The sequence below is a fragment of the Phacochoerus africanus genome, chromosome 2 (genome assembly GCF_016906955.1).
Source record: "Phacochoerus africanus isolate WHEZ1 chromosome 2, ROS_Pafr_v1, whole genome shotgun sequence".
Lineage (NCBI taxonomy): Eukaryota > Metazoa > Chordata > Mammalia > Artiodactyla > Suidae > Phacochoerus > Phacochoerus africanus.
The window spans coordinates 156,936,671-156,951,300 of record NC_062545.1 but is presented as its reverse complement, the minus strand read 5'-3'; positions in this window follow the sequence as shown (position 1 = coordinate 156,951,300).

Here is a 14,630-nt window from a genome sequence, read left to right as displayed (position 1 = left end):
CAAAACATGCAACAATGCTGACCTAACAGAATTTGAGGGAGGGAGTTAATAAGGAGAGTACAGTCTCTTTGAGTGAGGAACAGACCCTTGTATATACATAATTCATGAAAAATTGTCCCAGTAAATTGGGTTTCCCTATCACCAGATAGATAAATTGGAATGCCCCAGTTACGGAAAATAAAAAATAACAGCTTTCAGACTCGGCGAATGTCATGACATTCTGATTACTGAATGCTTCAAAATTAGCAAAAATAAACATACTGTGACTAGGACACAGTCAAATCCCATAGTGGGAAGTAATTGCTAAAAATCCATTTGGAAGTTCACAGTATTTCCCTACCTCACCTTTTGTAGGCTTTCCAGGATTACATTGTTTGAAAAGAAGGCATGCAAAGACAACATTGACTGCTAGGTAAAAAGGTTTCTCCACTAAGGTTTCCTCAATATTACAGCCAACTTGTCCTAGTGTAATGTACTGTCACATGGAGGATTCTGGCACTCTCCCAGCTAAGGTTATCTAATGCTACCTTTTGGTTTTCTAGGTTTTCTAAACCTCAAGGTTCTTAAAACTGTTAAAAGCAGAATATAGCACTGTCTTATGATGATAAAGTATGTGTATGTAATATATTTAGAAATCATCATACAAATAATGGGAGATGAATTATCCTATATTGGTGTAAGATTTCTACATTTCCCATTAAGTGACAGAACTCTGACAATAAGTAGATTATGGAAAGTTAAGGTTGTACATTTTTCTCTCTGGAGAAACCATTATGATATAATGCAGAAGAATATAGCTAAAATCAAGAGATAAATTAAATAGAAGATACACAAAGAGAAACAGAAAACAGATTTAAAAAGGGAAGATAAACTGTAAAATGAGGAACCTAAATCTAACTATATTGATGACTACTTTAAATGCCAAATTAAACACTCCAATTAAATAATGTCATCATGAATTTAAAACAGAAGATCAATTATATGCTGGCAACAAGAGACATGCTTTAAATAGACACAATAAAAAGTAAATAGCAGGCATGAAGAAGCAGCATTATTTGAGATATGAAAGGGATATTATGAACAAGTTTTTGCTATTAATTTTCATATAAAATGGACATCTTAGATTGAATGGACACTTTTTTGGGAAGACATATATTTTTAAATTTGACACAAAATAAAATGGAAAATATGAGTAACTCTATATATTAAGAAATATTTTTCAAATTCTCCACACAGAGAAAAACCCCAGGTTCAGACATTTAAAGTTGACATACCAATACAATATTACCCAACTCTTTCAGGACATGGAGAAGGAAGAGGTACATCTTGAGTTCTTTATGAGACTATAATAACCCTCATATCAAACCCTGTCAAAGCCATAACAAAAAAGAAAGAACTGAAAGGACATAAGAAGAATTTGACCAAATTCAACACAATGCAGACTTAGAAATATTTTAATGCCTTTTGAAATTAGCTTCCAAAGAACCTGTTTTGGTGGTTCCATTTATTTAGGCTTCTTGCCTGGATGCAAAAGCATTTCAAAGCTTAATGAGTCTCAGTATTTTAAAATATGGCAAGTTGAAAGGGGGAGAGGTCAGGGATTAGCTTAAGTTTTGAGTCTATGTGACTGCAAAATAATGATGCTTGAGAAAGTGAATGCAGGTGATTATCATATTGTGGACAAGGGATATAATTTCTATTAATTTTCCACATATATTCTATTGGTAACTTGGTTTCTTTTAGAAGATGAAAAGATTCCCTTAACTGTAAGCATAAAATAATTCCTTTTTTTTTTTTTTTTGTCTTTTCAGAGCCACACCCACAGCATATGTAGTTTCCCAGGCTAGGGGTCTAATCAGAGCTGTAGGTGCTGGCCTACACCACAGCCACAGCAACGCATGATCTGAGCCACATCTGTGAACTGCACCACAGCTCACAGCAACCCCGGATCCTTAACCCACTGAGTGAGGCCAGGGTTCAAACCCGCAACTTCATGGTTCCTAGTCAGATTCGTTTCCACTGTGCCACGAAGGGAACTCCTGGCATAAAATATTCTTAAAGTACTGAGTTTTTTATTTAGCTATTATGAGTAGTGCTGCATATTGTGAATAGTGCTGTGAGTACTGAGTTTTTAACATAAGGATTTTATAGGATGAAATAATTTATATTTAATAGTCAGATCACCAATGAACAGTTGAAATTTTGATGTCAAACTTCTGTCTTTTAAATTTCCTTTTGAGCAAATAAATCAGAGGCCTGAAATGGCTATTTAAGACCATCTTTTTTTTTTTTTTTGGTGAGGGGGCTACACCTGCAGCATATGGAGGTTCCCAGGCTAGGGGTGGAATTGGAGCTGTAGCTGCAGGCCTATGCCACAGCCACAACAATGCAAGATCTGAGCCATGTCTGCAAACTACACCAGACCTCATGGCAACACAAGATCCTTGACCCACTGAGTGGGGCCAGGGATCAAATCCTCATGGATACCAGTCAGGTTTGTTTCTGCTGAGCCATAAAGGAAACTCCTAGAATCAAATTTCTGTATTTAATCACTTGGTATTCTACTGATTCACTTCATAAAATGGCATTCATATTGTAAAATACTTCATCTTTAATGTAACTTTTTCTTCTTTTTTATTATGCTAAAAACACATAAACAAATTTACCACTTTAACCATTTTAAGGTGCATGATTCAGTGGCATTTAGTACATTCACAATGCTTTGCAGCCATCATGACTATCTGAATCCAAAATATTTTCATCTCTCCAAAGGAAACCCTGTACCCACTAAGCAGTCACTTAGAATTTTGCCCCTGCAAACTCTTCGTTTGCTTTCTATCTCTGTGGATTTACCTAGCCAGGATATGTCACACAAGTAGAACTATATACTTGTTGGTGCAAACAAATGCTACATGAATAGGTATGAATAGGTATGAAGAAATGAGCAAAGAGGAAACATATAAGAGCATGGAGGAATTCTAACCAAAAAAAAAAAAAAGCAAGACAATGTGTTCAGATCTTTCCCAAGGAATGAGGTGAAAAGATTGTTTTGAAATGGATAACTAATCCATTCTGTATAAGGTTGACATACTTGCAAACTGACCCCTGTTACTTACAAAATGTTTAAACATTTTGAAGGTATTTTAGAAAGTTTCCCCCTTTTTATTTACTTGCAATCTGTTGTCTTTTTTTTTTTTTTTTTAATTTTTGCTTTGGTTTATCTGATGTGTTCTTTGAAAAACATTCAGAGTGGAACTGTTTTTACCTTTGAAAATAAGGAAAAGTGATTTTATGTAAGTGTGGAGTTGTGAGGCTGTGAATTACACCTTATCACAAAATGTTTTCTCAAGTCTTAAAATTGGCACTCCATAAATCCTCTGGGCATAGGACCATGTCTACTGCTCAGGTGTGTGGAGGAGGGTGGGGAATATGGGGTCAGAGAGAATTTGCATTTGTTAATATGAGAGGGAAATGAGAACACCTAGCGTTGATTTAATTTTACCATTTTGAGAGCATTTATTCTTTGAATTAAATTGTACTGCCATAGAATTCACCTTGCACATTCCAACCTATTTAAGAGTGACTATACCAGGAATAAATTTCTCCAAAATACGTACTGTGAAACTCTGCTATTCATTTCTTCTAGAAGAATGTGCATTATCTTCCTTCTCTACTTATATGTATATACGTTAGAGTCTCAAATAGATATATGAGTATATAAATAGTCCTGTAATACTAGAAGCCACCTTGAAAATGCAGGTCTTTTTGATTCCTATGGAACATTAACAGGAATTTTAAATTCAATAAGAAAATATTTAAATTGTATTTGTTTAAGTGAAAGAATTATAACAACTAAAATCCATTTATTAGGTTTAATAAATGTTATTTAAGGAACATATTTCAACTGCATTTACAATTTTTGATAAAGGCAGTATTGGAAAGATTAAGGATTAATATTTCATGATAAGTAGAAATGCTTAGTTTTATTTGCGAGATTAAAAAAAAAAGAAGAAGAAGGAAAAAGTAGAGTGGAGTCCCTGAGAAATGATAAAATAATGCCAGAGAATGGTAAGTCACCTAAAATCCCACAAGCCATTGACCAGGAAATGCATGCATTGCAAGGCTGAATAGGAAAGAATTTAAAATCTGTCACATGGTATCAATCAGGAGGCAGCCGCCATTGCTCATTTTAATAACCTCTCCTGCCCATGTGGATGACACACAGGGAAATTCATGAGCTGCACAGTTTCAAGAGTTCTCTTCCCTTGTCTGATAGCAATTACATGGACTTCAGTTCTGCAGCTCTAAGACATTACAAAGAAGTTCAGTATCTCTCTTCCCAATCTATACAAGAAAGAGATGTATATTGTCACACTCAATTTTGAAAAGCTATAAAGTTGAGTGTGTTCTTTAAAAAATATAAACAGAAAAATGCATCCAGGTACTTTTAGATTATGTAATGTATACTTATATATAAAGTCTCAATATCCAAACAGGACTTTTTGTTTGCATTATATTCACTGTTTAGTTTCTGATTATTGTAACATTTCAGTGACATAAATCTTATATATATAAGGCTACTCAATTGTAAAATGAGTAAAACATTTTGAAGTGTACTTTTTAAAATGTATAGTATAGAAACCATGGTTTTACACTGGTGTAAGATTAAGATTAAGATGCTTAGTGGGGGAGTTCCCATTGTGACTCAGCAGAAACGAATCTGACTAGCATCCATGAGGTCACAGGTTGGATCCCTGGCCTCGCTCAGTGGGTTAAGGATCTGGCGTTGCTGTGAATTGTGGTGTAGGTCGCAGATGTGGCTCAGATCTGGCATTGCTGTGGCTCTGGCGGAGGCCAGCGGCTAAAGCTCCAATTCAACCCCTAGCCTGAGAACCTCCATATGCCGCAGATACAACCCTAAAAAAGAGACACGCACACACACAAAGATCCTTTGTGGGTAATATTGACCTCTAAAGGATATCTGACAAGCACAACCAAAGATGATGTCTTAGTCCATAGTAGCTGCTATAACAAAACATCACAGACCATGTAGCTTATAAACAACAGAAATATATTGCTCAGAGATCTGGAGGCTGGAAATCCAAGATCAAGGTGCCAGCATGTTTGGGTTATGGTGAAGTCCCTCTTCTGGGTTGCAGACTTTAGATGCTCCACAAGGTAGAGAGAATAAGGGGTCTTTCTGAATTGTCTTTTTTTTTTTTGTCTTTTTTGCCATTTCTTGGGCTGTCCCGCAGCATATGGAGGTTCCCAGGCTGGGGGTCTAATAGGAGCTGTAGTCACTGGCCTACGCCAGAGCCACAGCAACTCGGGATCTGAGCCGCGTCTGCGACCTACACCACAGCTCACGGCAACGCCGGATCCTTAACCTGCTGAGCACGGCCAGGGATCAAACCTGCAACCTCATGGTTCCCAGTCGGATTTGTTAACCCCTGCGCCACCATAGAAACTCCTGAATTGTCTTTTATAAAAGCAGTAATCCCACCATGAGAGCCCTGCCCTCGAGACCTAATCACCTCCCAAAGACCCCATCTCCTAAGACCATCACCTTGAACATTAGGTTTTTAACACATGAATTTGTGGGACACAAACATTCATACCATAGTAGATGGTGTCTAAATTTTTACTTTAAAACTAGCACTTCCTGCACCTATTTTATTTGAGCTGAGGGGAAATCACAATCAATGATTTTGTGTTTTGGGTTGAAATTAAACCCATGGCTTGTGTGAACTTTGATAATTAAGTATTAAATTACTAAGTCCGTGGGCCAATTATATAATGATAGTTTTACCCTATACTTATCCCCATGCATTGAACTGTTTTCTCTCTTTTTTAATAATAGTTTAGCACCCTCTGAAACATTTTATATTTAAAACGCCTTGTTGACAGTAACAATGTCTTTTTCTGTAAGAAAAGAAAATGTTCATTCAGTGTATTCTCACTTGTCAATACTCTGTATCATACCACAAATGTCTTAAAAACTATCTAAAGAGAGAATATTTGCTTTATATTGATTTCATTTATACCTCTTCAAGGAGTTGTTTATGCTGATATATGAGGCACATAAATGTTCACAAATGCAAATTTAATAAGATACTCAATTTCAAAAGGAAAAAATTTTAAATATTTTCATCCAACTAATATTAAAAATGTTTTAAATTTTCATTTTGGGAAAAAAAAACATTAATTTTACACTTAAAACAGACCTGTTTTATCTTGAACCAGAAGAGTATCCTGAATAATAAATAAGCAGCAAGTCTATTAACTATGAAAACAAGTTTAAACTGAACTGGTTAAATATATTATGTTCAGTGAACATTGGTGCATATATTACAAGGAAAAAGTACATAGCCAAACGAAAACTTGAATAACGTTTCATAGCATATGTGTAGTACTTAAAAAATACATGTATATACTATATCTCTTCCTATTGGTGAGTAAAAAGCAAGCTAAAATATGATATATGTTTGAATCAGTAGTATGGAGATAATGTATATATTGATAAAAGATGTATAAGGAAATGAATATGGGTGGATTCTATCATCTTTTTGAGATTAATAATATTAATGGTACTTTGTGTTGCTGCCTTTAAATACTAGATGGAAACATCATAGCAATAGTTTACCAACAGTAAGTGCACACTTATTCTGTTGAAATTTTTGTTATAGTAATATTCATTGAAATTTGACATGAGATTTGACATGATTATGTAAGAAAAAATTACCAATTTACAAAAAATTAATGAACAATACCTTGATATTTCTTTGTGTGGACATAATCTAAGACATAAATCAGGGCTTGGATATTTATGAAAGGACAATTTTCCTTCTGAAGTTAACTGCTACTTAACATGTTAAATCATTTTCTTTAGGATTAAGAGGTTATGCATTTTTTAGTCTCAGTTTTTTTTTCCAGTAATACTAAAAATAAGATATTTTATCCTTTGAAGGGACACCAGACATCAGATCTTACCACAGAACTATTAAAAGTAGCCTCCCTTTCCCTGTTTGCTACAAATTGAATGAATGCAGGCTAGGGAAGGAAAATGTGGGGATATATTTAGTTTTGTAAAAATAAATGATCTTATATATTAGAAAACATTGGAACTGTGTGCACTGGTGGATTTGAAAGAAAAACTGGAATGCTTAAGAAGGATGCAATGTGTATTTTAGTACTAATAGAAAGTAGATAGGTATTATTTTGCAATTCAAGTCCAATTAATTGTAGTTCCAGAAAATGAATATAGCAGTTTTTTTTCTCAACCCAATTGCCTTCCTTATTTGTGCACCCAGAAACTAATTGGCTATTTTCAGTAATTATGGTTAGATTTTAAATCCAAGTACCCCTGACTTTCTGACACTTGTTATAGAAATACTTCTCCTATGCGGAGTCACTAATTATAATTTATTTATTCTGTTTCTTATAAGATTGGCATAATTATAAGGGGTATTTACTCTATTCACACTTTTTTTTTTAAGGCTGCACCCTGAACCTGGGCAAAGGATTTAATGTGTGCCACAGCAGCAACCCAAGCCACTGCAGTGACAATGCCAAATCCTTAACCCACTCTGCCACAAGGGAACACCTTACTCTACTCTTATTTGAATTTGTATTCACTCACTGCTAAGAATTAAAAAAAGAAAGAAAGAAAGAAAGAAAGAAACAACATTATTAAGTAAACTGGCCTGTCCAAGTATAAAAGAACAAAATATCAAAATACTGATGATTCAATGTAAACCCCTTCATCTGGATCAAAATAAAACACCAGCTTTATCAAGACCACATATTTTTCCTAAATAACAAATTATTTTAAAATGCTATCTACATATTCCAGAAAATTTCCTCTTGCACATCATGGAAAACATTATAAAGATGTTTTTCGATAGACCTGTAGGTAATATCATAAAGGAGTTGAGCCCACAAATAACAAACGTGCCTTCAAAATAAATGAACCTCATAAATCTGATATTTACTTACACAACAACATTTAACTGGTTTGTTTCTTTATAATTTCCTTCTACTCTCTTGAAAACAACAAAAAGAGCCCTAACTATATTCCAATTCTGTGCCTATTCTGCATCTGTATCTATAGTTGGCTGGAGAAAAATAAAACGCAAAAACATGAATATCAAGTTGGTCCTTTTTGCCAAACCGGCATTGATACTACATTATATTCCTATTTCCCTAAATGAATATTTCAAATATTCTCCTCTCTTCTCAGTTCCCCCATATCTCTTCATCCTTTCAAACACTAGGATGATAACCTTGCTTCTTATTTCGCTAAAAAATCCCAGTTATCATATGAAAATATCCTCAACTTCCCAAACCCACAATTCCCCTGCAGCAGTGCCCATATATAATGTCTTCATTCTTGTTATAGTGAGAAAGTACCTTATTTTAAAAAAAAAAAAAAAAAAAACACCCTGTACAAGAATGACGCATAACAAACTATCAATGTTATTTAAGATTTCAACTAATGAGCAAAACACATCAATAAAGTTCACATGGCATTCCCTCCTACCCCAAAATAGCTAAGCAGTTCTTTTCAATTCATTTGTGTATAAAGGACTTTCCCTATAAGAAATACATGTACCACTTAGGCACTAAGTATTGTCTAGTCTCATTCTCTACCTATTTTCCCCATCATGTGCATTCTTCTCTCTCTTCTAGATCCTCCTCAGTATTTAAATATGTTGTTGTTGCTTCCATATAAAAAGGAACTTTCTCTTGACCTTAACATGCACTCCAGGTCCATCTGTTTTCAAGGCTTCCCTTTATTCTACCTAATATGTGTCTCCCAGTTTCTATTAAACCTTTTGCTGCTGTCTCTGTACTGAAACTATTCTATATATATGACACATGTCTAAATTTCATCATAAACTCATCATTCCTCTTACATAAACCCTCAGCATTATTGAGCAGTCAGTCATTTCCTTCCACTTACAACGCTTTTTGGAACATACTTTTTTGTCTTCCCTTTGGGCATTCTTGCCCATTCTCATTCCCCTCTGCTGCTTTATCTACTTTCTCCTAAGTTAGTAATGAACATGCATACGTGCCCATCTAATGGGTATCTCAGTCTTACTACATCCAAAGCTAAAATCCTGGTCTTTTTGCTGCAACCTGATGTAGTTGTATACTTCCTGTCTCTCATGAGGAAAAGCAAAATGAAGTCATTCTTACATTTTCTCTTTTGCAGCCAAATCTGGTTGATCAAGAAATCCTCTTGGTTCCTCCTCAACATATTTTTTTATTTTGATTTTTTTAAACTTTTATTGAAGTACAGTTAATTTACAAGGCTGTGACAATTTCTACTATACACATATCCATTGTCTCTCAGATTCTTTTCCCCCATAGACTATCACAGAATACTGGGTAGACCTCCCTCTGCTATACAGCAGGTCCCCACTGACCAATCATTTCATACACCAATCATTTCATACACCTCACTGTGCATATGCTATCCCAAACCCCCAGTTCACCCCCCCACCCATCTGTCCCCTTTGGTAACTGTAAATTTTTCAAAATCTGTGAGTCTGTTTTAATTCTGTAAATAAGTTCATTTGTATTCCCCTCAACATATTTAGAATATGACCACTTTGAAACCACTGGACCAGTAGGTCCAAGCCTGCGATATCTTCTTAAACCAGCTGCCAGCATGATCATAGTAACTTGAAAGACAGGCTATCACTCCTTTCCTCTCATCTTTCAATGGCTCCCCATCTTGTTCAGAGTAAAAGCTAAGTCTCCTCCCCACCCTTGTTTGTATTTGTATCACTTCTCCCCAGTTTGCCCAGGGGGTGAAAGGCTTTGCTGGCTGCCTTGAGAAATCTATCCCCAGATCTCCAACTGGTTTGCTCACTCACCTCACTCTAGTCCTTGTTCAAACACTCTTGCCCACTGAAACCAACTCCAGCTGCTCTCTTGAAAACATTGAGAACCCTGGAGTTCCCACTGTGGCTCAATGGAAACGAATCTGACTAGTATCCATAAGGACAGAGGTTCGATCCCTGGTATTGCTCAGTGGGTTAAGGATCTGGCATTGCCATGAGCTGTGGTATAGGTCACAGACGCATCTTGGATCCCACGTTGCTGTGGCTGTCGTGTAGCCAGTGGCTGCAGCTCCAATTTGACCTCTCGCCTGGGAACCTCCATATGTAGCCCTCAAAAGACAAAAAAAAAAAAAAAGAAAGAAAGAAAACATTAAGAATCCTAATATCCCAGGAGTCCCTGTTAGTTTGTTATTATCTTCTCTTTCTCTTTAGATCTTTTGGCCCTCTGGGATACTACAAGGTTGCCTTGTTGTGTTTATTTTCTCTTTTTCTACAGTAGAATGTAAACTTCCTGAGTAGAATGCAAACAGAACTTGACTGTTCTATTCCCTGATATTGTCCCAGAACCTGGAATATTTTTTTTTTTGTAAATGATAAGTGATCATTACATCCTTCTTGAATTATAAGTGATGTAATGAATTACAGCAAATGACACTTGGCCTTATGTGGTATTTTTTTACACTGTATAAATAAATTATAGTAAATTTGGGGAAGGGGTAAAAAATAGTCACCATAAAAATTTGATGAGTGAATTAGTGTTTTATAACTCCTTCAAAGAAAATAAAATTATTTTTAATTTTAGAAAAATATTTTAAAAGTATATATATTCTTAAAGAAATTTAATCATGTTTACACAAATAATGCAATTTTATGAGCAATAAAGTTTCAATATTCATGAAACATACTTTTTTAACACTATGTATGGAAAATTATTAATCCTCCTTTCACTGATTTCTATGACATTCAAAAAATTTTACATTGCAGCATATATATGTAGAGAAATATTAAAAGATATTATACTTGGATTCAAGTGCTTATTATGGCTGTATTATTAGTATGCACATTAAAAACAAGGACATAAACCTATCTCAAGAAATATGTTTAGTTTTTGGTACTTTTTTCCCAATAACATATGCGAAAGTATTGTTTTCTTGTTTGTATGCTTGGGCAGAGAGGGAGGAAAAGAGGGAAGAGGAGGAGTAGGAATGGGGCAGAGAGGGAGGATAACATGCAGAAACGCAGTGGATACATTTCAAAATAACACATCCACCTATCTCAATTTTTTCCTGTTTATGGCTTGACCTTAAGACATTCCATAATTTCAATTCTAATTTTCAGTAGCTTGAAATATTTACATTCATAGCTAAATTAATGTTATGTGGAAATATGGGCCCTGAGAGCTCCCAAAGGTATAATAATTAATTTTCCTAGGGAGTAATATTTTAGATTTATCTTTCTATTTGCATGGAATTTAAATCACATTCTCCCTTGTGAGTATAAAATAGCTTACCTGCAATTCTAGCTCACTTTGAATCAATAATTACAACTGATAACACTGTATTTCATGTTTCAGAGCAAATCTGCTAAGTTTGTAAAACTAAATCCAGTGGCACAGCCGACTTTATGAGAGGCATTATGGCTCTGTTAGGTACTTTCTATAACCAATGGATTTAAAATTTCAGTTTATCTTAAGCTTAGCTACTAATAAAGAAATTGATTACAATTATGGTAGTATACTAAGATATTGCTGGATTGAACATGAAATAGACCATATTCTCTTCTCTACATGGCTTGGATGTTATGTATAAAGACACAGACTGCAGATACTAAAATACATTTTATTCTCCAAAAAAATCTGCTTTTCTTAACAGCTATAGAAGACTATTTTGCAAAAGATAAAATATGAGAATCAGAGAAAAAAATCACTGAATGTGTATTTCTGATAATACTTTGGACATAAAATGATTTAAAAGTACTCTTTCATTGTTGATTTTTAAAGAAAGTTATCATATTTGGCCTACAAAGCAGAAAAAAGCAGAAGTTGTAGGTTACATAGAAAATAAATGTTATTATAAAAATAAAAAGCTGTTTTATGTTTTAACATACAATATTTATGTGTTAAACTCTATGCTGTGCATATTTGCTAGTTTGTTTTGGAAGGCAAAATTTCCATAATTAACATTGTAGTGAATCTTATCTCTTCAATGAACTTTGCCAATATATTTTCTGGATTTCGCGGATGGATAGAAGAGCAAAATTACAATTTTCCTTCCATATCTGCTAGATCTGGATATATATTATCAGAGTAAGTGGCCAACAAGCTTTCCATATTCTTATGGAAATCACTGGTTTAAAGTAACTGTTTAAACTTTTTTTCTGACTGTATGGAGCATGTTGAAGTTCCTGGGCCAGGGATCAAACCCAAGCCACAGTAGTGACAACCAGAGCCTTAACCCACTGAAACACCAGGGAACTCGTGTACATTTCATTACATATGCAAGTTTTTTATTGTTTTCAGAAATATTCATGCTCACATTCTCCATTTTTATTAAAAAAGCAACATATGAGCAGCCAATTAATGTTATCATATTTTTAAAGATAGTTGTTGATAGAAAAAAAAGCTTAATCTATTTTAAAAATAAGGAAATTGTAATTCAGTATTGATAAATTGGATATTGCCTAAGACTAAAACATATTGTGTGTTGCAAAATATTCTGATTATTGGGTGATAGAATACACACAACTGTAATGCGTCTATTATACCTGTAGATAATTCTCTCTCTCATATTCTCATATCCCCCTTTCCACCTTCCCTCTTCCTTTTTTCTCATTTTCTCTTTCTCATCTATCATTTATTTCTCTATCTATCTATTTCTCTATCTCTCTATCTATCCATCCATCCATCTCTCCACCCTTTGGTAGATCAAAGTCCTTTTTTCCCCTGTGGGTAAATCAAACAAACAAACAAATGACAAAAAGGGCTGCTGTACCAACTGAAGAGAGGGAAACATTATTAAGGATTCAACTCAAGGACACAGAAGAAGTTTCATCATTTTATACAAATTAGGGACATTTTCTACAGTTTTAAGAAATGAAAAAGTGTTGACATATGACAGACAGTGTAGTATATATTTTACCAACTACCAACACACAGAATAAACAAAATGAATCCTTGAATGATACCTTTGATGTTTTCCTTCCTTTTGCAATCTTTCAGAAAAAGAGTTGTGGACAACTTTTCCTACTGGGATATTTTAGGACCATTGTCCGGAAAATATACCTTTCAACAAGTTCAGATTTTTTGCTTCACCTTGACTTTGTCAGAGAGTATAGTTTTATTTAGAAAATTGTGGTGGAAGCTTTTTCTAGCAATAGCATAAATGGTTCTCAAAGTGATCACTAAGTCTAGGTAAGCATAATCCTTTTTTATTATTATTATTTTATTGATAACCATTAACAAAGTTTAGAAGAGCAAACATTCTTCTATAATCCACTTTTAGATGGTTTCACAAAAGTAAATGCCCATATATTTACTTAAAATTACATCATTTTTTTTTTACCTTTTAGGGCTGCACCCACAGCATATAGAGGTTCCCGAGCTAGGGGTCCAATTGGAGATACAGCTGCTGACCTATGCCACAGCCACAGCAATGCCAGATCCTTAACCCACTGAGAGAGGACAGGGATTGAACCTGAACCCTCATGATTCCTAGTCAGATTCATTTCCACTGTGCCAAAATGGGAACTCCACATCAAATATTTATTGAAATGAATTGTGTCACAGGATGCAGGTACTATCATTTATAATCAGTCATTGATTCTATTCATAATCCAGTGCCTAGTAAATACTAAATGCTCATAAATCACTTGACTGGATCATTAGATGAATGAATAATTGCAAATATTAAGTAAGATAAAAAATTATTCAAATAATGACAAATTTAAATTTTGATATCAACTCTGCAATGGGCACTCACTTTCATAAGGTATCAGTGTAATTTTTTATTAAATAGAGAACTGTTTGAGTGCATTTAAAACAGTATTTAGGTTCTCAAAATTTATTTGCATTAAGCATTTGTCAGAAAAACATTTACTATAAAAATTGAGATAGGTAAAGTTGAAAAATCATTGTAACTTTAGCAATTAAAACAAAATATGTGGAAGTTAAGGCCACCACTAGATTCTAGTATTTGAAAACACCATCTTCCCTATCTAGTCAGTGAGAGGCTCCCCCAAATCCATCATCATCCTAAATTTTGGAAGCCCCTTTCCCCCACCGCATCCCTCTACACACTGCCATATGATTCTAAATTTAGGAGAGATTCAAACTGAAGCATGGACTCTAGAGATTTCCTAAATTAAAAGAACCCTAATGTAAGTCTACTGCTTCCTTACTTTTTGAAATAATTCTGAGATAACTAAGGCTAGGAGTAAAACCTGAGAGATTAATGTCATTACTAGTACCCTTACATGCATGCCCCCTCTCCCCACTAGAGGACTTAACTGAGTCATGTTAAGTGATCAAGATTGAAAATTAATCACTCCAGTCTAATTCCTGACCCTGCACAGGAAACCTTGTTAAATAAGAACCAATGCTGCCTGGAGAAAGAAAAAATTTTGTGATGTATTCCTGGAGTGAAAATACTTTCTGTTCCTAACTTGTAAAATAAATGCAAAAGCAGAACATGAATTTGAAAGTTTGTGGGTGATGAAAAAGTGAGAGAAAAAGAAAGGAAGAAATCTAATTGTTTCTGACAGAGACCAAAAAGTAATTCATAG